The sequence below is a fragment of the Macaca thibetana genome, chromosome 12 (genome assembly GCF_024542745.1).
Source record: "Macaca thibetana thibetana isolate TM-01 chromosome 12, ASM2454274v1, whole genome shotgun sequence".
Lineage (NCBI taxonomy): Eukaryota > Metazoa > Chordata > Mammalia > Primates > Cercopithecidae > Macaca > Macaca thibetana.
The window spans coordinates 26,921,252-26,947,873 of record NC_065589.1 but is presented as its reverse complement, the minus strand read 5'-3'; the positions used below and the strand labels follow the sequence as shown (position 1 = coordinate 26,947,873).

The 26,622-nt window shown below is 41.0% G+C and overlaps 1 long non-coding RNA gene across 1 annotated transcript in view; it reads right to left on the bottom strand.

The window, feature by feature from the left end:
- The window catches only part of LOC126932463 (uncharacterized), a 160,367-nt gene that overhangs the window by 61,223 nt on the left and 72,522 nt on the right, over positions 1-26,622 (bottom strand). The window contains exons 2-3 of the long non-coding RNA XR_007718193.1: positions 21,753-21,885; positions 18,820-18,910 (exon numbers count right to left, since the gene is read on the bottom strand). This is a non-coding gene — a long non-coding RNA (uncharacterized LOC126932463). The remainder of the gene's footprint in view (positions 1-18,819; positions 18,911-21,752; positions 21,886-26,622) is intronic.

Below are 26,622 nucleotides of genomic sequence, written 5' to 3'. Positions count from 1 at the left end.
TCCTCAGTAAAAGGGATTAGTCCTTAAAAAGCATTGCTGAATCTCCCCAATTCCGTGTATTCAAAGTGTGAAGAATTTAGTAGCATTTACATTGAAACAAATAAATAAGGCAACGGGGATATGTTGGTTTCTACCATGTGCATTATTGAAGTTCTTCTGCAGATAATTGTGGTCTCTTGACAATACTGCATGTATTAGAGCATCTGAGAAATGTATTAAAGGGGTTTTCTGTTTGGTGAGGAAGGAGGGTATTCAGTACCTAAGGAGATAAACTAATTCGAGTACAGGTATTGAGTCTGCATAAAGCATTGAGCCAATGCCCTCTCCCACTTCTCCAACATGCTCACGATCTATTAGATGAGGCAATAGGATCTCCAATGGGATGAAGAAAGGATCAAATGATGGAATGACTAATTCTGCTGGGTGAAATTCAGCAAGGTTTCAGGGGAAGGTAATGTTTGGGTTGGCCTTAGGAGATGAGTAGAACTTGAGCAGACAAAGTCTCAGTGGAGGAGACACTTCAACAGGGAGAACACGCTGATCCAAACCACAGAGGCCTGAAGTCAGGGTGTAGATATATTTGAAGGCTCATGGAACTGCCACACATAGAACAACTTACACAACTCTGAGCAGAACACCTGCCAATGTGCTTTTGCAAAACAACATTCTAATTTTACTTTGGTTTTCATAATGGCAAAGTGATTCATTAGTTCCTATTACACATTGCAATTTCAAAATGATAAAACACTGAGAGTCCTTTCTTAATTATGAAAGTTCAAAAAAGGGGAACTTAAGCCAAATCTACTATTTCCACTCAGTAAATATGTGGCCACAAGAGGTACTTGACCAGCCTGCACACAACTCCTATTAAGTCTTGTCCGTACAAGCTTAATAATAAGATAATATCTTTGCTTTGTACACACAGTGGAGCCTCATATGCATACCATAATTGACTATACAGGGTTAGAGAGACCCCAAGTCAAATTATGTCACAGCCACGGCATAATTAACTATATTCATTAAAGCACAATCAGGCCAGGCTCACACCTATAATCCCAGAACTTTGGGCGCCAAAGCGGGTGGATAACCTGAGGCCAGGTGTGGGAGACCAGCCTGGCCAACTTGGTGAAACCCTCTCTACTAAAAATACAAAAATTTGCGGGGCATAATGGTACTTGCTTGTAATCCCAGCTACTCAAGAGGCTGAGGCACGAAAATTGCTTGAACCCGGGAGGCAAAGGTTGCAGTAAGCTGAGATTGCACCCCTGCATTCCAGCCTGGGTGACAGAGTGAGGCTCCGCCTCAATAAATAAATAAATAAATAAAAGCAAAACTCACTTGAAGAGAACTTAAAATGTAAAAATAACTGATTTCCAAAATGGACATACAAAGGCAATTGTTTTATGCTTATTTCACCATTGTTTTCACTTAAATAGTTTTTTAAATATATATATACATTAAGTTCTAGGGTACATGTGCACAACATGCAGGTTTGTTACATATGTATACATGTGCCATGTTGGTGTGCTGTACCCATTAACTGGTCATTTACATTAGGCATATCTCCTAATGCTATCCCTCCCCCCGCCCCCCAACCCATGACAGGCCCTGGTGTGTGATGTTGCCCTTCCTGAGTCCAAGTGTTCACATTGTTCAGTTTCCACCTATGAGTGAGAACATGCAGGGTTTGGTTTTCTGTTCTTGCAATCGTTTGCTGAGAATGATGGTTTCCAGCTTCATCCATGTCCCTACAAAGGCTGCATAGTATTTTTTATGGCTGCATAGTATTCCATGGTGTATATGTGCCACATTTTCTTAATCCAGTCTGTCATTGATGGACCTTTGTGTTGGTTCCAAGTCTTTGCTATTGTGAATAGTGCCACAATAAACATACATGTGCATGTGTCTTTATAGCAGCATGATTTATAATCCTTTGGGTATATATCCAGTAATGGGATGGCTGGGTCAAATGGTATTTCTAGTTCTAGATCCTTGAGGAATCGCCACACTGTGTTCCACAATGGTTGAACTAGTTTACAGTCCCACCAACAGTGTAAAAGTGTTCCTGTTTCTCCACATCCTCTCCAGCACCTGTTGTTTCCCGACAACCCCATCAAAAAGTGGGCAAAGGATATGAACAGACACTTCTCAAAAGAAGACATTTATGCAGCCAACAGACACATGAAAAAATGCTCATCATCACTGGCCATCAGAGAAATGCAAATCAAAACCACAATGAGATACCATCTCACACCAGTTAGAATGGCAATCATTAAATAGTGAGTTTTAAAATGACAATTTATCAAAAGCTATTTTCATCAGAAATATATTTTGTGTGTAAAGAAAAGTACCCCAAGGGCTGCCTGATGGCCAGGAACAGAGACTGATTCTGGCTGGCTTAAGCTGAAACAGAAATTCTTGTACAAATATTATCAGAGAAAGATAGTGTGTGCATAAAACATAAAGTCCAAATTAAGGAGTGGCCTCTAGACAACTAAATAAAAGATAAAGCTGGAAATAGAGTTCAAAAAAATCTGTGCCTCCCCCAACCCAGAAAAAAAGGGCAGCTCTTGGAATCCAGACAGAACTGATAGAAAGTGCCTCTTTGATCATTTTTCTGATCTTTTTCACTCAGCTCAAGCTTCAAATTCCCAGGATAAAAGGACCAATCTGGAACAAGTATCCACAGACAATCACGCACCTTCAATTATAGTCCCATGAAAGCTACACAGGTTCGTGGAGAATGGTTTCCTCAAAGGAAATTGGTGCTTTTATCAAAGAGGGTAGAATGGGTTGGGTATAGTGGTTCATGCCAGTAATCTCAGCACTTTGGGAAGCCAAGGTGAAAGGATCCATTGAGGCCAGGAATTTCAGACCAGCCGGGGCAACATAACAAGACCCTATCTCTAGAATAAATAAAAACAACAAAAAAAATAGCCGAACATGGTGACACATGCCCGTAGTCTTAGCTGCTCGGGAGACTGAGACAAAAGGATCACTTGAGCTCTGAGCAACAGAGTGGGACCCTGTCTCGGGAAAAAAAAAAAAAAAAAAAAGAGGGTAAGAAGGTAGAATGAATACCGAGTAGCCAGAAGATGAGGAATAGCCATTCTAACCCCTAACCTGAGGGTGCTCTGCCTGTGATTAGTCCTGACTCACTATACCAGTGTGATACAGTTGAGAGTTTTGTCTTTCTCCTGATCTAGCCTTTCCCTGACCCTTTTTGTTCTGAAGAGGTCAGTAGCAACTTCTAAAATCTGTTTGTGGAGGGAATTTTACAATACACACCCGTTGGTTAGTTGGTGTTTCCATGTGATACATTTTACATACTCAACAATTTACTTATCCCTCCATACACAGCAATATGAGTGTTATCTAACCACTAGGAATTTTTCTCCTTTAAGTCTATAGTCACATGCTAGTGAGATAATTGAAATATGTCCACAGAATACAGAATATTTTTAAAATAAGTTTTTAAAAGCTTAAAAGGAAAAAGGCTAATTAAAAAAAGACTTTAGGTCTTTGGTACCAAACATTCTATTAAGCAGATATTTTTCGTGTAAGTTACTTAATTACACAGTTGAGCACTGTGTAAATACATCTCAACTCTCTATATAAACTTACGTAGCTGTTAAATAAAAAACCTATAGTACATAAAATATGTTGCATTTTTCCATAGAAAAAAAGGAGTTCTGTCAACATGTCCAACCAAGCTAATGTAGAATGACTTCAGCTACAAATATCTAGAAATGCTGAGTAAAACAGGATTAAAAAAGAATTCTTTTTTAAATGCCCATGAGAAATAATGACGAATTCCAAGAATATGGAAATGACCAGGTTCCAGAAAGGCAGAGGATGTCCAAATGGATGCAGCAGTGGCCCTGGGATGGGAGGAGCAGAGGGCCCCAGATGATGCTGGGAAATAGGCTCTAACACCTATACTAGGACAAGATACAAGGGTTGGCCATGCAAAGAGGACAGTGGCAGCTAAGACCTCTACATCAAGCTGGAGTCCTACAGCGCTACAAGCTCAGTATAAAGGAACTGTACAAAGTCCACCTACCCACCAGGGAAACAGCAATGAGGCTTGCCTCAGCCCTAAGAGCAGGGTGGGAAAGGAAAGTTTCCCACGAGAAAATGAAGCCCCAAGCCCATGCCAATCCTAGGCTCAGAGGCTGAATTTGCACTTTCCTTGTGATATGGGATTTCCCCAGTTTGAGGCTGATATAGACGTTGCTCCTGGGCTGGTTGCCCAGGGCTCCTTGAAGAAGAAAATCCAAAATATCTCTAGAAGGATATTCCACAGGAAATGCCACGGGGATTACCACAGAGGAAAAAAAATTTGCCAAAGATCAGGTTATAATTTTTTTTTAATTATATAATATATAAGGTAAAGATCCAATATGAGTGAGGATCCAAAGCTCTCTCAGGATCCAAAGGTCTCTGCCATAGAAAAGCAGATATCATTTCCAAATTATTTTATTTATTTTATTTGTATTATATTTTTAGAGATGGAGTCTCCCTCGGTCGCCCAGGCTGTAGGTACAGTGGTGCGACCATAGCCCACTGCAGCCTTGACTTCCTGAGCCCAAGGGATCATCCCGCCTCAGCATCCAAGTAGCTTAGAGTACAGGTACCTGCCACCATGCCCAGTTTCAAATAATTTTATATTATCTGCAAGCTAGTATAAAAGAAATATTAAAATGATTAAAGAGATTAAAGAAGGAATAAAATTCATAATGAAAGAATAAGACATTATGACCAAAGAACACACACAATTTTTAAAAGAACCAAATGGAAATCTGCAAATAAAAGATAGAATCTGAAAAATTAATGGATTGGTTAAATAACAGATTGGACTCTGAAGAGAAAATTAGCTAACTGGAAGAAAAATCCTAGCATATTACTTTGAATGTAGCATGCAGAGACTTTTTTAAATGTAAAAAACATAAAAGGTGGAAAGTAAGCAAAATGAAAGATGGTGTGCATAGGAGCCAAGAGAAAACTTCCCTTTAGAAGTTTTGCTGAAAAATCAACTAGAAAAAGGCAGATTTTTTATTTTATTTTATTTTATTTTATTTGCCTGCTAGACAAATTCTAAAAGCGCTCTAATACTGCCAAAAGGCAGGTTAATAGGAGAAAGGTATACAAGTGTATTAGCATGCACAGGAGACGTACAGAGATCTGAAAAGCAAGATGCTTGATGCTTTTATACCATCTTGAGGTTACAGAAATAACAGGGGCTCAGAGAATGGCCCAAAACAGGTTTTGATGGTAAATCAGGTTATGACGGCAAGACCAGGTTACGGGAGGAATAGAGAGGAAGCTGGTAGTAAAGGTGGTCTTGTTACGTAGAGGAAACCTCACAGGTGGCAGCCCTCGGAGAGAATAGGTAGTAAGTGTTTCTTTTAGGCCCTTAAAGGTGTCAAACTCTCAGTTAATTTTTCCTAAATTGGCCAAGGAAGAGCCTCAGAGAAAGCCTGGCTTTGTCAATGCAGATTTTCTCTACAGAAGCAAATCTCTCTACAAAAGACAGCTTTTCAGCTAGTCTTATAGTTCCAGTCCTTCTGCACAGCCATCTTGAAATATATAAAAGAATTATATTTGGGGGGTGAAATATTTTAGCTTCCTTCAAGTGAAAGGTCCAAGATACATCTATTTAATAGGATTTCTAGAAAGGTTCATATAGAAAATAAAGAAAATTCAAAGAGGTGATGTCTGGAATTGACACAAATCCTCACATCGAAGAGGGTGTGCAAAGAGGCCAAAAATAGAAAAATAGAAATAAATCTGCACTTAAATGCATCAAAGCAAAACTGTGTAGCATCAAAAAGAGAATATCTTAAGATCAGTGGAAAATAAAAAATTGAATAATTGGACTTACAGCAGACTTCTCAAAAGCAACAACAGAGGCCAGAGGAAAATGAAATCATCAAGTGCTGAGGGAAAATAATTTCAACCTAGAATCCTTTATCAAGCTAAGCTGTCATTCAAGAATGAAAGCAAAGTAAAAATAAATGTTGAAATCAACAAAGAATAAGAAATACCAAACACAGGCCCTGATAAGATAAAAGGAAATTAAATTGAAGAAAGAATGGCAACAAAAAGACTATTAAACAAAAAAGTTGGTAAGTATGTTCGGGCATGGTGGTGTGCGCCTATAGTCCCAGCTACTTTGGAAGCTGAGGCAGGACTACTGTAGCCCAGAAGTTCAAGGCTGCAGTGAGCTATAATTGAGTCACTGCACTCCAGCACTCCAGCCTGGGCAACTGAGTGAGACCTCATTAAAAAAAAAAAAATGTGTAAATAAAAATAAAAATATACTTTGAATGTAAAAAACTTCTAATATTTCATTTGAAGAGTTTAAAAATAAGGTAGAGCTGAAATGTCAGTGTGAAAAATATGACTGCTTACAGTCAAAACGTACTAAGGTCTTTTTCTTGTTCAGAAGGATTCACTTTACACTGTGTAAGTCAAGTATGTGTGTCAAAAGTGTACAGGTAATCACTAAAAAAAATAGACTGCAAAAGAATGTAAAACTTCTAAATCAGTATTAAAAAACATAAAAATTTGATCAACTCAAAGAAAGGAGAGAAAAGGAAATAAAAACATAAGATATATTTTATATATATATATTTTTTCCCCATAGGTTATTGGGGAACAATACAACTAACTATCTACTAAACCAAAGAGCCTCTCTGATTAGATTAAAAACAAACAGACAAAATAATAATCCAGGTGAGTGCTTCTTATAGGAGACCTACCTAGAACACAATGACACTGAAAGGCAGAAAAAATGAAAATATATATATAGATGGTCCCTGAGTTACAATGGTTCAACTTATGATTGTTTGACTTTACTATGGTGTGAAAGCAATACATATTCATTAGGCACTCCATTTAGTAGAAACTGTACTTCAAGTACTCATGCAACCATTTTGTTTTTCACTTTCAGTATAGTATGTAATAAGTTACATGAGATATTCAATACTTTACCATAAAATAGGCTTTGCATTAGATAATTTTGCTAAACTGTACAGTAAGGTAAGTGTTCTGAGCATGTTTAAGGTAGACTAGGCTAAGCAATGATGTTCATTATGTTAGGTATATTAAATACATTTTTGACATGATGTTCTCAACTTATGATGGGTTTCTCAGAATGTAACCCCACTGTAAGTCAAGGAACATCTGAAAACCAGGCAAATTATAAACAAATGAAAGCTTGTATATTGACATACATAGTAGACAAAACAGACTTCAAGTATTTTGAGGAATAATAAAGGCTATTACCTAAAATTAAAAAGAAAATTCTCCAGGAAAATAGCATAATCCTATGCCTTTTTTCCCCCACATCATTATAGCTCCAAAACATACAAAACAAAAATTTAAATACAAGGAGAAATTGACAAATACATATCCACAGTGGCATATTTTAATGTCTCTTTCTCAGAAATGGATATATCAAATAAATAAAAAATTAATAAGTATATAATTTGAACAATGCAATGAATATGATTAAGCTAATGGATATATATGGAATCTTATCCTGACAATTTGATTATAAATATTGATTTTCAAGCACAAATAAAAGTACAAAAGTTACCAAGGCAACAAATCAAATCTCAAGAAATATCAGAGAACTAGTATCACATGAACTGTATTCTCTGACCAACATCAACCCAAAACACAGCCCAAAAGATCCCAGGCATCCGGAAAATTTTTAATTTCCAAAATAATTCATGAGTCAAAGAATAATTCTAATGGAAAATTAAATTTTAAAGAAATGGTCAATAACAAACATTAAGCTTGGGTTATATCTGAAATATTTTTTTAAGAAAGAGAGGGAGAGGTCTGAAATGAATATCATAAAACATAGTTTTTAAAGCTGGATGCTATATATAAAAATGCTATTATATTATTTTCTGTATACTTTAAACAGTTTATAATTATTATAACTTTAAAAATGAAGCTACTTATTCTGCTTTATATAAATGTTATTTGTATCTCAATCATTGGAGGAATGGTAAATATTTGTTTTGTATTTGATTTCCATATGGGATAGACAGGAATTTAGACAAAATGCTTCTATCAGTGAACACATGGCTTCATCCAATATGGGGCAACTGATTTTCCTTAATCTCTATGTCCTATTTTACTAGAGGCCAAAGGTCAGATGTTCCCAGTCCGGCCTCTAGGGTCACGAAAAGTCTGTCAAAAATACCTCCTGCTGGTGACCAGAAAGGCTGCAAAGCTGGTCATTTTTAAAAAGAACATATTGCAAAGATCACCCACGTAGAAAATCAACTTTGGGGGCAAGCCTCATGGTTGACAACATTTATACTGACCCCACTTAAAATATTTTATTACATACTTCTGATAAAAAAGCAAAATCTGCCTATGAGTTGGAGTTTTAGTAAACATCCTCCCTTTTTGAAGTATGTCTTTAAAATAGTCATCCTAAGAAAAACTGAGAACTCCCTATCCTCTGTGACTCAAGTCTTAGGCAATCCTCAGATTCTCTTTCCCAGTTCTCCCAATTAAGTCCTGGTGATTCCTGCTATCAGAATTTTATGTCATTATTGTCAAACTTGAGTAACGTACACCCTCTTTTTGGAGGAAAAATATTCTCCTGAGCCCCTAATGTTGACAAATTACTTTCATTAGAATGTTACTTAAAAATATATACAAATGTAAAACTAGATATAAACTCATTATGCTAAACAACTATAATACCAAAACAAATTTACAAATTAGAAACAAAACTACCAAACCAATGCAGTTCAAATTAACAAGATTAATTTAATGTCACAATTAGTATTGTTTTGCTAAAATTGTATTGCAGTTAGAAACAATTGGCTTCCTGTTAGATTCAGGCAATGGTAAGCACTTAGAGATGTATTGGAGGTTTGGGGAAAGGAAAGTCAGGATATTTGCTCCCTCCCTTTTCTGGTTCTGGTTTAGCAAAGAAGCTCCTCCCTCCCTGATCCCAGCTGGCTCCCGAAGGCAGCTTTCGCCATGGTTACTGACTGCATCCAGAAGCCCTGGTTTCCTGCGTCTGCTCACACTATCTCCTCCCCAGATACCTCCTGGTACTGATCTGCTGCTGCCACTAACCTCTGTTTTGACCGTGCATTCCCTGTTTGGTTTCTTCCTCTCTTCCAATACCATTATGATGTGGTTTGGATTTGTGTCCCTGCCCAAATTTCATGTCGAATTATAATCCCCAGTGTTGGACGAGGGGCCTAGTGGGAGGTGTTTGGATCATGGGTGGGGGCAGGGGGGGAATTTCCCCCTTGCTGCTCTCATGATAGTGAGTGAGTTCTCATGAGATCTGGTGTTTAAAGGTATGCAACACCTCTCCCTGCTCTCTCTTCCTCCTGCTCCAGGCATGTAGGATGTGCCAGCTTCCCTTTGCCTTCCGCCATGGTTGTAACTTTCTTGAGGCCTCTCCAGTCATGTTATCTCTACAACCTGAAGAACCATGAGCCAATCAAACCTCTTTTCTTTGCAAATTACCCAGTCGCAGGTGATTCTTTATAGCAATGCAAGAACAGACTAATATGCACTGTTTTTTACTAGTTTCCCATATTAAATTTGCTTTATTAAACTACTATTCTCACACTCTCTTTTCCTGACTGACCTCAGGGATACACAGGTTATACGTAAGAGTGGAAAGAGTTGGAGTGTAATCAGATTTCTTCCTTCATCCATGTGTATTTATGCCAATTGTCGTACTTTTAACTTCCCTCTTTTTTACACTTCAAAGTGCCAAGAATAAACCAAAAAGAGGAATCTCCCCAAAAGTGTATACTCTTGTTTTATGTAGAAACCATTTTTGTTCCCTAAATTTCCTGTGGCTCCATATGTCATCAGAAGGGATTCAACAGGAAAGCGTCTGTACCACAAAGGGGAATTACACCCAAACAATGGATGAGTTAGATTCCAATTTGAGAAGAATGGCTGAGCAACCTTAGATACATCAGCCTCAAAACAACTAATAACTTAAAAGGGAAATCTGAATATTCATTTCCCTTGAAAAAATGGTGAATGAATTGAGGTAACCAATTCTTTTTTTTTTTTTTCCTTCCTAGAGTTCTTTTAACATTACATGATTTTTCAACATTTTTCTTTACAGAGTTGTACCACCAGATAGACCAGGAAGAAATTAATGTACACACCTGAATATGAAAAAGAGAGAGGGGGGTTTTAAATCAGGAAGTATGTCTTTAAAGGAACAACATAAGAGTAAATAATTTATGATAGAATGACCAATATTTCTTCTATCAAATGACAAGTTTCTTACTTTCTCTAATGTAGCTTTTATGTTATATAGGTACCAGCTCCTACTTTTGCCAATTCTCGAGGGCATGAATATTTAATGGGTTGGGAAAAGCATGGTTACTCCTAAGAGTCTGAGAGAAAGAGAGCCAGCATGTTTAATGTTTATTACAGAAATCAACTGATGGCAGGACATTCCCAGGAGGTCTTTGAACCAGCAAGACATGGGAGGTTAAGTTGATGCCAGGCTCCACTCCAGACAATTAAACTAGGATCTCTGGTGGGAATCTCTGGGGGTGGGTCTCAGGCATTAGCATTTTTTAAAATTTTCCCACATTATTCTAATGAAGCCACTAGCCTCAGCCAAGAATTAAAAGTTAGCTTGGATACTATCTTTTTATTGGATTCAGTTTTTTTTCCTCATAAGGGTTTGTTCATTTCTCCCCCTCATTCTTTATTATTTTGAATGACACTGACATAAGTGATACTAGAGCTATAATCAACTTGATATTTTGTTTTACCTGCCACTTGATAAAAGAAAACAGAGAAGGAAAAACATGAGTTCTTTTAGGGGTAAGGGGTGATGATTATAGTGATGCCTGCCAGAATTCTCAGATGGCTGAACTGTGTGACTTTCACCTCAAAAGTCACCATCAAGGGATGATGTATCAAATCCACTGTCCATTGGTCATTCATTTTGTGTAGTCCTTTTTCTCAGTATCTTCAGGCTGTTAGCACATGGTATCAGACACAATCTGTCAATCCTCATCACATTAGAAATGTCCCAGTTCACATTCTCCAGAGCCCATGGCTCTTACAGGGTTGAAATCTTAGCACCCACTATAGCAACAGCACATTGTATATATGTATCTCCCAAGACAAACACCTCACAAAGAATAAACAATGACTTAGCCTGGGGATCCCCTAAACATGCTTGATAGCACACCTAATAGAAGTTTAAATAAGACTTTAACATTTTCCCCATGATCCAATGGATCACCTTGCACCTCCCCCGAGGTGCTCACACCTCACTCCAGAGACCACTGAGCCAGTCTACCGGATAATGCTGCCTGACAAAGAGTTATTACTGTTGTGCTTTGAGTTGTCCCTGAATCTAAATATTATAGCAGAAATTGTGAATCAGAGTTGTTCAACAATGCAAACAAGGTAAATAGCAAATTCTTCATCATCAGCCATGAGTTACTTGATGAAAAATTCGAACAGAATTTTGTGTTAGTACCAAATGTTCCCTGTTACCACCAGAGCTAGGCCTCTAGGACTTCCCAGGCTCCAGTCTGATCCTCTGAACAATTTTACTCAAATCACTTTACTGTTTATAGCTATTTCATCGTTTTAGTGGTCACTCTAAACCAAAAAACAACCTCTAGATTTTCTTGCTGAAGGGCTACATTCTTCAAAAGAATGCACTAGGAAAATTCTGGCCATAATTTCAAAGCAGATTTTCTCTCTACAATAAATAGGTGTATTTAAAATATAAAATGTTCTCAATGAGGTATCCTTTATGAAAAAAATGCAGTATAGCAAGGACTTTGGCAAATGGATTGATTCTGAAAAAATAAAAAGAGGCACAGAAAAATTTCATCAAGGTCACTAAAAGGGGAGAAATGAGCTGAAATAAGCAAGTGCAGAGATCTGAGTCATGACAATTAAAGATCACAGAGTTTGATTCTGGTTTTGCAGTAGAGGAAACTGATCTGCCCAAGGTCATGCTCTAGTTTAATGGCAGAACTGAAAACATCTGCAGACTCCTAGCTCACTGTCCCTTCTTTTGGTCTATAATATAATTACTTCCTTACTTATCTTCCATTCTCTTTTCTATCAGTCTTAGATAAGAAAGCCAAGACATTTCTTTGGTTGCCTTGTAAATTATCCTTACTTCACAAAGACCCATTCCTCCCCCTTGGGTGTTTCCTTTTCCTGTGGTCTTCCCATAGGAGAAGGCTCTGTATTCCCAACTGCAGGGTTCCTGTCTGCCTCGTTGGAGAGTTCTTTCATCACTGCAGTGCGTGGGCTGCCTGTCTCTAAAAATAAGATTCCATTTATTTGTTTGGTACAAGGAAAATCAATTATGATACAGTTCTCACTGTGGAGATATTCTCAAACAATATTTTAACTGACTCCCAAGTTCTATTTTGGAAGCATCATAACCACAGAAGCACAGAATTCTGGAGATTAATAAGTCTGCAGAGTTCATCCAATGTGGTTCCTTACCATTTGGGGGTCATAAAACCCCTTGAAAATATGATGACAGCTACAAAAACTCTCCCCAGAAAAAAATATACATACAAAGATATATATGAAGACACATATACAAAATTCATACAAAAGCATGCAATGTTGTTCACTGGCCAGGAGGGTAGTCCCTGGATCCCTGGGTTAAATACCCCTTTGTTGAGCTAGTTAGTGGAAGAAATCGTGCTAGAACACAGGTCTCTTCTTCCCAGTCCAGAGGTACACTATAGGATGACAAAGGTGACCATGTGATTTATCATCTAAACCAGGACACTTTAGAAAGTGAAAAGGTGGGCTACCGATGATTAAGACAACAGGTGTAAACTGAAACCCTTTGGGGCAAATCAGGACATATGGTCACTTCAGTCACACCAAAAACAGATAACCTCTTAGACCTGACACTTCTTTGTGCCAGAAAGCCAAAACCTCCCGAGAAAAAAAGAAAATGTGAACTTGCAATACAACCTCTGAATCTTTACTCTACAGTGCTTTAAAGAGACCAAGCTTCTACCCTCTTGTCTGAGTTCTCATTAAATGCATATCACACATTTCATGAATATAACATACAAAGGAAATTATTATAACACTTTATAGCAACAGGATTTAAGTTTCCTTGAGACCTCCCAAGGGGCATCTCAATCAATTTTAGGTTTTATCAGCAACCCGGTAGTGAACATCAGAACTTTCTCTTTGCTGCTGTTGGTAAAGTCAGTTTCACTCCAGAGGTTTGACCATTTCAGTCTGACTATGCAAAGAAAAGATAAGAAAAATGGATTCCATTGTAAAGAATCTCCCTAAAGGTCTAAATAATTCATATCGGTCTCAGCCTTCAGACATTATCTCAAGCAGTAAGCACATTCCAAAAGGCTCCAAACTTCCAGCACTTTCCCTGGTGAAAGTCACACTCAAGCCCTTCACTCATCAGCTGGCCTTTCCTCTGAAGGGTTAAGTGACTGTATCTATGCATCATGTTCTTAGAATGTTATTATAATATCAAGACTTTAAAAGAGAGTCTGTTTCTCAGCTTAGTGATATTTAACTATCCTAGCAAAGCCTCCAGTTCTGAATTACATTACTATGCTCTACTTTGGGGTCCCAGATCAGCCACTGTCACTGGCTATATGTTAAAATTATATAGAGAACTTTCAAAAAAAACTTTCACACTTGGATTCCACCTCTGGAGATTCTGATTCATTGGCTACAGGTTGGGCCTGAGCATAATCATTTTTTCCAAAATCTTCCCAAGTGATTCTAACTTGCAGCCAGAGTCGAGAACTACTGCCTTAAAGAAAAACCAATGGGCATTCCATAGGTAGTATCTACCGGCTTTTTCCTTTTCCCTTAAAGGTAGGGGAATGCAATGGGACATGATCTGGCTCATATTGGAGATGAGCTAGTGGGAGGAGGAAGAGGGCTTAAAGAGCTAACGTACAGTCCTAGTAGACTAGTAGTCTAGCAAATAGGCACAGCTGTACACAAACCTCCTGCATCGACCCAAGTGGGTCTTGGGCATTAACAGCAAAGATCCTCAGAAGAAATCTCCCTGGCACTCAGGAACAAGAAATATCACGTTCCTTCATTTTCTAAATCAATATGTAATTGGCTCACCCCACACCTGCCAGTTGGTAGAGAATCCAGCTACAATCATTTTCCCACTCAACCCTTCTCTACTTTTGCCTATACTCCCTCAACCATATCTACATATCATAAACCTCAAGGATTATGTAGCTCAAGAAAACAGAACAAGGGCCCCTTTTCTTCTTGCCCACCACTCCCACATATTCACTGTCATCTTGATGCTTATTCATAATGCCACTGGTGTGTGGCATTCTCCCCTAGGGAGAATTGCAACTCCATATTGATCCAGGAGACATCAGAAGGGCAGTGGCAAAGAACAGGCTGCTACTCTTTGCCTCCCTACTGAGGGAGAAAAGCCCTGCAAATTCTGGGGCACTTCCTTAGAAAAGGGTTCTGCTTCCTGAGATAATAGCAAAATCTCTGTCTCATCTTTCTATTTCTAACAATAAGTACTTCCCCAAAAGGCTGCACCTCCTCTTCTCTTCTTCGCAACATCACCATGAAATCTGGAATGATTCGGCTTGACTCCTTTCATGCACCTTCTTAAACTATTTAAGTTACTGTCTATTATGAGTAGACACCACTATAGCTAATCCTTCCAAAGAAAGAATGAGTAAACAGAAAGGCAATGGCAACATAGAAAACCCAGGTACTGGGAGGCCGAGATGGGCGGATCACGAGGTCAGGAGATCGAGACCATCCTGGCTAACACGGTGAAACCCCTTCTCTACTAAAAAATACAAAAAAACTAGCCAGGCGAGGTGGCGGGCGCCTGTAGTCCCAGCTACTCGGGAGGCTGAGACAGGAGAATGGTGTGAAGCTGGGAGGCGGAGCTTGTAGTGAGCTGAGATCCGGCCACTGCACTCCAGCCTGGGCAGCAGAGCGAGACTCCGTCTCAAAAAAAAAAAAAAAGAAAACCCAGGTACTAAGAAGCAAACTTAGCAATGTGTGTCCAACTAAGTTGGACATACAAAGATATATATGAAGACGTATGTACAAAACTCATACAAAGATCTGCATGCAATATTGTTCACTGACCAGGAGGCCAGTGCACCCAAAAACCAGAAATCCTGAATCAGGGCACTGAGGTGTGCTTGCCCTTAGAGAGGTATACTCAGCTCAGAGGCAAGAGTACTTCATAAGGTCTCCCCATGGTCTGGATGAAATCTTACTCCAGATAGTCTCATTACCCAATGAATATTAGATATACTCACTTGGCTTCCCAGGTGTCTTGATATAGAGAAAGTAATGGTGGTGGTGGAAACCATCAGGAACTGAGATGCAAATACTCTGGTCTCTTGGAATGCATCCTGTCCCATAGGTTAATAAACTAGTAGCCTGTTTTTCTATTAGCTGCAAGCAAACTTAATTATGCAAATGTCTCTGCAAGTCTGATCTTTTCTATGTATCCTCATATTTTATTTTTGTGCTTGCAAGAATTAACCTTAAACAACCTTGTGAGGACTTTTCATAGTCAACCATTTGGCCTTCCTTCCCCTGGAAGCACCTCCTCCCCTCCTCAGTGTCTGCAGAGCTATTGCCAATGGAGTCACCTTAGGCTTTGTCTGCTTCTTAGAACTTGTGAGCAGATGAAGGGGACCCCTAACATGGCAACAACAACAACCTGGAAGTGGAGAGTGCAAAAAATGACAAATCTGCTTTTTACAGCAGAGGCACTCAGATGCTGGACCCTACAGTGTGCAATAACCGTGGGGATCCTGGATACTTTGCATTGCAACCATAGGAAGTCTCAATATGCTGTGTGTGTCCTCTAGTGCCTGGCACATGGCAGACACTCCATATTATTGTATCTTGTGCACATTCTTTCCCTAAAGGGGCATCCCAGTATCTCAGCCCAGCAATATTGATGTGCTACAATACCAATGGGTAAACAGACCTAAATAAAATACTCATTCACAGAGAGTGCCCCCAGGCCTCAACCTTTTGCATTATATAGACTGGGGCCTGAGCTTACACTTACTGGCAAAGGAAATTTGCTTGCAAAGCAATGTTTGACCCATTGAACAAGCAGTGCCCCAGGCAGAAACTACAATGCTACAATCCAGTTTTAGAGAACTGCTTAAGCCACGCAGGTTCTTGGGACCTGAGGTTTAGCCCAGCTGCTGACCCACTGTTCTCTACTATATTTGTCTCTTGATCTTTGACTTCACTTTTATAAGTAATGCAATCTTTCTAACTCTAATTACTTAGAGCAAATCATTGACTTTGGCCATCAATGTTTTTTTACCAGCAAATTTTTAAGCTACAACATTTTTATTTCTGTATCTAAAGATTAAGGTAGACTCATTCTCTGCTATTGTGCTACTTTTTAATTTTTTTCAGAGATAAGGTCTTGCTCTGTCATCCACGCTGCAGCGCAGTGGCATGATCATAGCTCACAGTAACCTAGAACTCCTGAGCTCAAGGGATCCTCCTGCCTTGGCTCCTCAAAGTGCTGGGATTATAGGCATGAGCCACTGCACCTGGCCACAACTTTCTTTTTTAAACGAATTACTATGCACAAGCCCTTTGCTATACATGTAATCTCATTTAATCCTTTTGATACAGTATCTCATACTCCCATAAATCCTATGAGGACTCATTACTTCAATTTACAGATGAAGAAACAAAGAAACAGAGGCTCCAGGACATTTGGGTAAGGGGTCCATGAAAAAACGGGTGTCCATAGCGCCAAACTTATGCTCTGCTCCTTTGTGTGATTGCAGAAAAGTATAATTTTGTAATCAAGATTCACAAAGGGAACAAAAAAGCCACATTCACTTCACCTATTATAGTCCTTGAAGACAGAAACAAATCAATTATCACCTCATTTCCGACAAAGAATCATAGACTGTGTCTCTAGATATGCTGGTTTGATGCTGACTGATTTATGCTGTGTGGGATTGGGCAGGGCACAAGCAAAAGGTACCATGACTCTGGGGAAGTGGTGGGTGGAGAAAGAAAGGGCACATTGCAAGATAGCCGATACGGAATATTCCGAAAAGTTGTGTTTCAGTTTCCTGTGAACTTGTCTCACTTTTTTCAGTAAGTATTCTTCCCTAAACTGTACTGTCTAAATGTCATAGGTAGAATTTGTTCAGCTATGAGGGTATCCTTTCTAGTAAAAGTTTGGAGATGTGTTCGTTACCTAGGGCTGAAAAAAAATCACCCCAAAATGAAATGTGTTAAAATAACATTTATTATCTCATGGTTTCTATAGACCAGGAATCCAGACATGGCTTAGCTGGGTTCCCTGCTTTAGGATCCAACAGGTTATAATTAAGATGTCAACCAGGGTCGCAGTCATCTCAAGGCTCAACAGACAGGTAAGAAACTTGCCTCCAAACTCACTCACATGGCTATTAGTAGGACGAAGTTCCTCACCAGCTGTTGGACTCAGGGTCTCTGCTCCTTGCTGGCTGTTGCCTGGAAGCTACCTCAGTTCCTTGCTATGTGGGGCTCTCTATAAGACAGCCCACAACCTGGCAGCTTGCTTCAGCAGAGCAAGCAAGCAGAGAGGACCAGAGAGAGTGGGAGCAAGACAGAAGAAGTCACAGAAGATTTTTGAAACCTGTGATGGCTAATTTTGTGTGTCAGCTTACTTGGTCACCCAGATATTTGGTTAAGCATTATGCTGGGTGTCTCTGTGAGGATGAAATGAACATTGAAATTGGTAGGCTGAGTAGAGCAGATTGCCCTCCTCAACATGGATGGACCTCACCCAATCAGTTGAGAACTTGAATAGAAGAAAAGGACTGACCCTCACTCAACCAAGAAGGAGCTCCTCCTGCCTGACTGCCTTTGTAATGGGATATCAGCTGTTTCCTTCATTTGGTCTCACACTGAAACACTGGCTCTTCCAGGGTCTCGAGCCTGCTAGCGTTTGGATGAAAGCTACACCATCAGCTTCTGGGTCTCCAGCTTGTAGACTCCACCTGCAGAGCTTGGGGATCTTGAGACTTGCCAACCTCTATAATTGAATGCCGTATATTACATGTTCTGTTTCTCTGGAAGTCCCTGACTAATACCTAATCTAACCTTGGAGGGGACAGCCCATCACGTTTGCCATAGTCTATTTGTTAGAAGTGAGTTACTTGGTCTAGTCAACACTCAAGGGGAGAGGAAGCTGACACATGTTGTGGGGTACCAGGAGGTGTGAGGTACCATGTTAGAAACAGGCCTACTGTAGTGCATCGCCTGCCAAGTTAGAATGAAGAATGGAGACAATTGGAGGTGTGTGGAGTTGGCAGCAGGAGAGGAAACAGAAGAGGAGTTTGTATGTGGCCTTGGAAGTTACCCAGGGAGGTCACCTTTTCGTGCTTCCTCTCTGACTGGTTAGGGATTTGCAACCCAAACCTGGGGTTTCATGGTGAAACAAAAGCACGAACCATAATCAGCATGCAGATCTGGCACATAGCAGAATTTGGCAAGTCTCAAAGCTGGTGGAGATCCAGACACAGCAGAAAAAGGCATAGATTGGGACTCAGAGGACCTAGATCAGAGCTCCACAGAGCCACCCAATGAACTTGGTCAAGCTGTACGAGGACACTGAGGTGGGGGGCTCTGTCTTCCCATCCATGAAATGAGACTAATGGCACCTTCTTCATACAAATGCTGGGAACATTAAATTAAATTCTCATTTCCTTAAAAGTATTCCATTGAAAGCCAGTTCAGCAAAAATATAACTAGACAGAAAAGGATTACACTAACCATTAAACGTGAGAAATTCTGGGTTAAAAGGTGAACCAATCTCCTTCCTACATCATCTGAGGGTCATTAAGAGGTACTGAGTATTCTGGGCCTGCAAAAGAAAGGCAGATGAGTCCGTGTTAACCAAACAGATTTGGTGACCACACTTTTCCCAAGAGAATTTTATGTGACTTGTGTTAAATAATGAATTAAATAACACAGGTATAAATGCCTACCCATGGAACCTGGCAGATCACCCACATGTAGTCAGTGTGTGTTGACTCTGAATCAGATTGTAACGAAGTAGTCATGGCAATAAGCCACATTGAGATGACCAGGACTGAAAGCACAGATGTCCTAGCATTTGGGTAATAGAATAAGTCAATCTCCTGCTACTAGATGTGACTATCTTGTGGATAAATAGTGGGCCTACTAGGTTGGGCTTATTAGGTAGTGCTCTGATAGATTCTCTCTCTCTCTTTCTCTCTCTCTCTCTCTCCCCCCCCCCCCCTCTGTGTGTGTGTGTGTGTGTGTGTGTGTGTGTGTGTGTGTGTATATATATATAAATATGTTTTCAATGGCTGCATAGAGCTTTAGTTTTTATTTTTATTTTCGGAGACAGAGTCTAGCTCTATCATCCAGACTGGAATGAAATGGTGCAATCACAGCTCACTGCAGCCTTGAACTCCTGGGCTCACACAATCCTCCCACCTTAGCCTACCAGGTGGCTGGGACTACAGGCACATGCCACTACATCTAGCTAATATTTTTTCACTTTTGTAGAGCCAGGATCTCCATATGTTGCCCAGACTGGTCTCAAACTCCTGGGCTCAAGCAATCTTCCCGCCTCATCCTCCCAGAGTGCTGTGATTACAGATGTGAGCCGCCCCACCCAGCCCTGATAGAGTATTTTTTTGAGAACATCAGGCCAGACCATACTCCTGTAGAAAGGGAAGAGGTTTACTCCTGAAAAGAGAGGCTAGTTCCAGTGTCACACTTATCGGTGGAGGAGGCAGGGAAAATGGCACCCTGAAGGCAGGTTTTAGCCAGATAGGGCAGAACTCCTAGCCTTTCTTTCTATCTCCCTCTGAACTTTGAGTTGGTTCAGCTGGCTTGGGAGCAAAGCTTAAAGAAGGCTTTGGACACACAAACCCAGCCCCAAAGAAGGTAAGAAAGCATCCGGCAAGATATCTCAAGCTGAAGACTAACACATCTTACTTTACAAAGCGTATTTCTCATTTTATGTTCCTCTTTTACTTGATGCTTTTGTTAAAAATCTAGCCTTCTGTAAGGGCCTTTAAAAATGCTTCAGCTGTGCTGGAGGGAACTAAGGTCATGCTGGGCTGGCATGCTAGGAGAGGCGTGTCATATGAGGCCAGCATGATCACGTCTGGTGTGACTCTTGGAGTGAATTTCTCAGTTCACATCCCTGGCCCCTTCCCAGGGACTTGCCCTGATTCACTGAGGTGAGTTCCAGAGGTCATGTCTTTACTTGGTGACATGAGCCAGGGCTACTTTCTTCAGGGCTGAATGCCTAAATGAAGCTGGGCTAATCATATTGTCTCTCCTGGAAATGTGGACATCTGCGTTCAGAGGACCGGCCCCTGAGGGTCCTGGAGCTGAGCCACAGAGCATCCTAAAGGGAAAGTCCAGATATTCCCACAGTTAAGGTCTGTGGAGCCTCCCTACTTCTTACCCTGCTGAGGTTTGGTTTTCAAACTCAGGTCTTCTCAATAAATTTTTCTTTTGACTTAAACTGGACAAAGTCTGTTTCTCCCCCTTTAATCAAATGAATCTCAATCTCAATTAACACATAGCAGCGGCAGTCAACTTCTTTTTTTTTTTTTTTTTTTTTTTAAAGAAATCTCCAAAGGCAAGGTCATTCAGTGGTAACCCTGGAGAATTCTCAGTAAAATAGAGGTACAGTTACCAAATAATCAGAGTAGATCCCAAAGGTCAAAATTTGGGGAGAGTTAACCTCAGGGAAGCAGAACCATGACGGACCAGCAGCTGAGCACCAAGGAGAAAGCATTAAACAGGCTGCCCAGCAGATGGTCAAAATAGGGGACAGGTATGAGCAGAGTTTAGCTAAGGAGCTAAAGTTCAGAGGAATGACCTCAGGCTTAGATAAACTGAAACTCAGGGCAGGGACACAAGTTCAGGGTGACAAAACACTACCCAGTGGGATCACAGGTCAAAACTGAAGCCCAGTTACCAGAACTGGAGCACGAGGTCAGAGCAGGGCAGCTCACCAGTGTGTGGCCCATGCTGCTGGACACCTCAGTTTTCTGACAAAGGTCAGGTCTGGACCCAGAGTCTGGAACAGGGCTAAGGCTGCAGGCAGGGGTCGGGGACAGGGAGTCAGTGCTAACACTGCAATCTCGCAGCCTTCTTCTCCACAGTGACACAACCCTGGGGCCTCTGCTCAGCCCCTGAGCTTCCAAGCAGAAAGGGCTGTAGGAGAGGATGAAGTAAGTCAGGGAGACAGAGCCACCATCATCAGCCTGGAGCCCTTGTCCTGCATGGAGTGGTGCGTGGGGGCAGAGGAGAGGGAGAGCTGCTTTTGTTTGTTTATTTCCTCATAGCAACTCACAAACTTAGCCAAATACAGATAAAAATGAAGTGCATGAAAACTTTCCTAACTTCCTGACTCAGAATCATTACTAAATATATAGATCAGATGTAGGCAGACGTAGGCAGAATTGTAGGTTCCACCTAACAGTCCTCAGACACTGCTGCCCCTGGGCCCCTCCACGTAGAAAGAGCTCCCAAAGGTCACCAGGATGTGCTTGCCATTTTGCTCAGTATTTTCTAAAATAATCAAAATGAAAACTAAAACTTCACCTTCTTCATGTCTCCTAACCTCAGAGGAGCTAAGTACAACCAGAGAGGCTTGGTCAAAATTGATAATAGATTGATTGATTAGTTATCCTCTCTTTAGTGCCCTCGCTCACCTTACTCCTCATTTACTCCTGTGACAGGGCATGCGGAGGCTCCCAGGACTGAAGATACGGCTACAGTTCCCATGGGGTGCAGGTGATTTCAGCAGGCTGAGACCGCACAGAGGGCATGGATGAGTTGGCGTTTCTATGAGAGGAAGGATAGAACGGGTCACGCATTCTGAAACAGATTTGCAAAGGTCTTTAGAAGTTATCTGGCTCCAGTGTGCACCATCTGATGAAACTGATTTATCTAGCAGTTGGCAAAGGGTAAGGTTATGCTTAATGAATATTCCCACGAGGGCCCAGGATTAGGCGTATCAACATGTTCATTCCTAGATTTCAGCTGTGCTTGAAGAAACTGGTTGAGGGGAAGGGAGAGGGAGTGGAAGCAATTGTAGAATAGAGAGGATCATATCAGATCACATCATGGAGTTAGTGTAAGGCTCAAAAGAATTTGTCACCAAGCTCCACAAAAGAAATAAAAACTTTTCCCTTCTTCCTTTTGCAGTCTACCTTTACTGAATGTGGACTGCATAAACTCATTTGTTTTCAATTTAACCTCTATGTGATTAGTGAGGTACGTTGCCAGAATATGCAGAAAAGAAAATAAAAATACTGTAAATCAAGTTTCCCCATTCTTCACCCCTGCCGCCTTTGCATTTGGGGACCTTCAAAGCTCCTGGAAGGATGTGGCTTTGACCCTGGGCTTGCTTGTGTACAGCCCTTAGAAGAGTGCTTGGCACATAACAAATGCTGTGTAAGCATTTGCGATCAGTAGTAACATTTGCATTCACATTTGTACCTTTCGTGTAGAATTCCCTACCCCTAATCCAGCCAACTCCTACCTTTCCTGATAGACCATTGCCTTCATCACTGTCCAGGGCTTAGGGCCTACAGAATTTAACTCTGAATAATTTGATTAAAATCATTGTTTCTACAGATGAGAAAGTTAAAAAGTACTCCCCACTTGATGTAGCTCTTGGAGAGGGAACTTGAAGATTAAGCTACTCTCAATTATTAATACTGAGAAAAAGAAAAATGTGCAGGCGGTCCTCACTGCCATCCCCTCTTAAATTCCATCCATCTGCTGCCTGGATGGTGCTGACAAACCCCTATATTTCACTTTTCACTTCATTGATTCGCTCATTCAACAGTTTCCCCGCTGATTCATCCATCTCAAAGTCAACTTGTTAACATTTTGCCTTACCAATTCAGGAACGCCAGTGGGTGGAAGAAGGTAAGTACTGGTTACACCACAGCAGGAGATGAAAAGATGATTCATTCCTTACCATTCCTCTGCTTTCAATGACTTTTGTAAGAATACCATGTAGCAAAAGCTGAGGCACCCTGCTTGCAGTCAAAAACGTATTTTTGTGCTTTTTTGATTCATGGATCCATAGGATTCTATTGGACAGGTCCTCTCCCATTTAGGATTGTCTGTTCTCAATATCATGGACTAAATACAAACAACTGTGAAAGGCAGCTATTCACAGTGAAGCAGCCACAAAGCTAAGCACAAAGGTATTTTGCAATGGTTTTTGAGCTTCAACTATCCAACTTGATTCATTCCCTGTAAGTCCAGTTTTCCCTAGCCTGCAAACATAAATAAGGAAGGTCATTTTCCTATTATTTACAACAACTTCAAGACTCCATTTATCAAATTAGCTGGGCCACAGTCCCCTTCCCCAGGAATCCTCAAAGGTGGTGGTATTTCATGTGCTTTCCTGAGTCAGTTAATCTCTGCTTCCACGGGCTCAGACCATCAATCTCCACTCTGTCCACTGGCCACTTAGGCCAAATGCCAGTTGCCGTTTACTCTTCTAGAACTGCGACCTGTCTGTGGCTAATGCTGCTATTTCCATGCCACTCTTGGTTGAGGAGGGAAGGGAAAAGTATAATGGATGCACTCCCTCCCTTTTCCTTGAGTGTCCGGTGTATAAGAGATATTTCCTTGACACAGATGAAGCCAGGCTGTAACTTTTGGGACAACACTTCATTTAAGGTCCTGAGATAACAGGAGGGAACAGTAACCTTGCAGCTCCAAATGTGGTTCATGCAGCAGCAGCCTCAGCATCACCTGGGAGTTGGAGAGCAATTCGAAATCTCAGGTCCCATCCCAGTCTTCCTAAACAGTCTGCATTTTAACAAAACATTCAGGTAATTTTTATGCATGTTAAAGTTCGAGAAACATGAATTTCTTTTTCAAAAATATTTTTTATTATACTTTAAGTTCTGGGGTACACGTGCAGAACATGCAGGTTTGTTACATAGGTAGACACGTGTCATGGTGGTTTGCTGCACCCATCAACCCGTCGTCTATGAGAAACGTGAATTTTGACACAGACAAACTTTCATCTGCATGCATCATTGGCCTCTCCACATTCACTCTCCACCCTTTTCTACCTTTGTTCTCTGCTTAGGATGTTGACCTCTCTTGACTGCATGGGTCAGGGCTTTCTTTCCCTGTGGCTTCAGAGGATAGGAGGAAAATTGGGTTAGGTTGACCTCAGGCTGGCTGCAACCCTCTGGGTTGTGAACTGCCTTGAGGAAGCCCAACTCGCTTCCTTGGTCTTAGACCTGCTATGGAGGGCCCCATTTCCTTATCCAGAAATCGCTTCCTTTCACATATGATTAGTAGTATGAATGTCCACCCTTCTCAACCACTTTTATGGTTTCCCCCAGACCCAATAGAACAATAACATTAAAATAGACTGGGTGAGTGGCTCATGCCTGTCATCCCAGCACTTTGGGAGGCCTGGATGGGTAAATCACCTGAGGTAAGGAGTTCAAGACCAACCTGGCCAACATGGTCAGAAACCTTGTCTCTACTAAAAAAAATACAAAATTAGCCAGGCATGGTGGCACAGGTCTGTAATCCCAGCTATTTGGGATGCTGAGGCAGGAGAATCACTTGAACCTGGGAGATGGAGATGGCAGTGAGCCAAGATCGCACCATTGCACTCCAGCTTGGGCTAAACAGTGAAACTCCATCTAAAAAAAAAAAAAAAAACCAGTGGCCCGATATTAGAACATTCTCCAACATCCACTTATCTAGTCTTGGAGAGCAGTTCATCTAAGACATTCATAGTCCTGCCCGGACCGATGAGTGAAATCATAGTCTTCTGCTTTTGAACAATCTTTTCTCCAGTGTTAGGGCTGGACTTGCATATCCTTCCAGCCAGCATAAACAACATAGCACGTAATATCCTGAGAAACAGCTCAAAGTGGAAAAAACATATCTCCCCTTGAACCCATCACAGCTTTTGAAAGTTATAGGAGGGCCTCCACCCTTGCCCAGTTATCATCCATTCTTCAATCAGGAACCAGGGTCCTCTTCCTAAATTGCAAATCAGATGTCACCCTTCTGCATAAAGCTTTATTCGGATTCAGTTTGTACATAAAACATAAACCATGGTGTTGCAGTTCAATTTTTCCAAGAAGCAGATCCTGAGATGAAGGTCAGAATATAGGAGATTAATCAGGGAGTGCTCTCAGGGTCAACTCCTGTGGAGGACATGAAGGAGGCAGGATTGGACAGAGAAGAAAACAGTTGCAGCAAAAGCCGCCACCAGTCCCACAGAGCTTGGGAACCTGCGTGACTATGCAGCGTCATCCTTAATTGAATCAAAAGGAGCCCAGCCTTTGTATCTTAGCATTGCCAGTCATTCCTGGGCTGCCCTCTGGAAAACAAGTGTAACCTTGGACCACCACCAGGATCTCTTCAGCCAAGGGCAATTCCCAGTGAGACTTCAGCTTCAAACTGGCATTGCCCATGCTCTTGGCAGCTAGGAAAAAGAGTGCTCCATTCCAAAAAGTGGTGCGCTGGGAGTTGGACCGGATAGCAAAACACGGTCTACTACTCATGATCTGTAAAATTCTCCAGGATCTGGCCCAGTGTACCTATGTAACGTGGTCTTACCCACTCATGACCCACTGGACTGGAGTATCTTTGGCCTCCATCTGGATTCCTCAGGGACTTTGTACTTACTGTCCTCTTACCCAGACCACACCCTCCCTGCATCTTTGTGTGGCTAGTACCTTCTCCTTCAGGTCTTAAGTCAGAGATCACTGCCACAAAGACACCTTCTTTGACCACCTATTTAATGTAACTCTCACATTTCATCTGCTTGTGGCTGTTAATGTCACATTGCTTATTTCTTTCATAGACCTTATCACAAAATGGCATTATGTATTTTTGTCCTTGTTTAACTGCTGCTCAAAAGCTTCTTAAGGGCAGAGACTTTTTGTTGCTCTTCTTTATTCCTTTCCCCCAATGCCTAGGGTAGTGAGTAAAACATAGTAGATGCTATAAATGAATGAATGAACGAACAGTGCATTCTGAATTTGAGTTGTTTTTATACTTTCATGCTATTACAGGCATGGCTTCCTCTAAGTGGAGTGCATTGTCTTTCCTCCTAACAAATTCGCACTTGGCTCAAATGTCAGCTTGTCTGTAAAACACTGTCATCTGCTCATATGACCCCCCTCCCTTTCTCATCTTGCCACCCTCAGCTCTGTGTGGCTAGAGCAATGCCTAGCACAGAGGAAGCAGCGATAACAGCACATTTATTGAACACGCACTATGTGCCCAGTATTGCTATGTGAACAAAACAGACAAAATTCTTGCCCTTGTGAAATTTATATTCTAGTTGGGGAAGACAGACATAAACAAAATAAATAATTTATCTATATACTTTTGCAGAAAACAGTGATAGAGAATACTAGGTGGTATTGCAAAAATTAAAAAGAGTAGCCAGAGAAGGCCTCACTGGGTCCTGAGCTTCTTCAAAGAGCAGCAAGGGAACCAGTAGGACATGAGCAGTCAGTGAGGGAGAGAATAGCAAAAGAGATCAAAGATGTAACAGGGCCAGACCATGAGGAG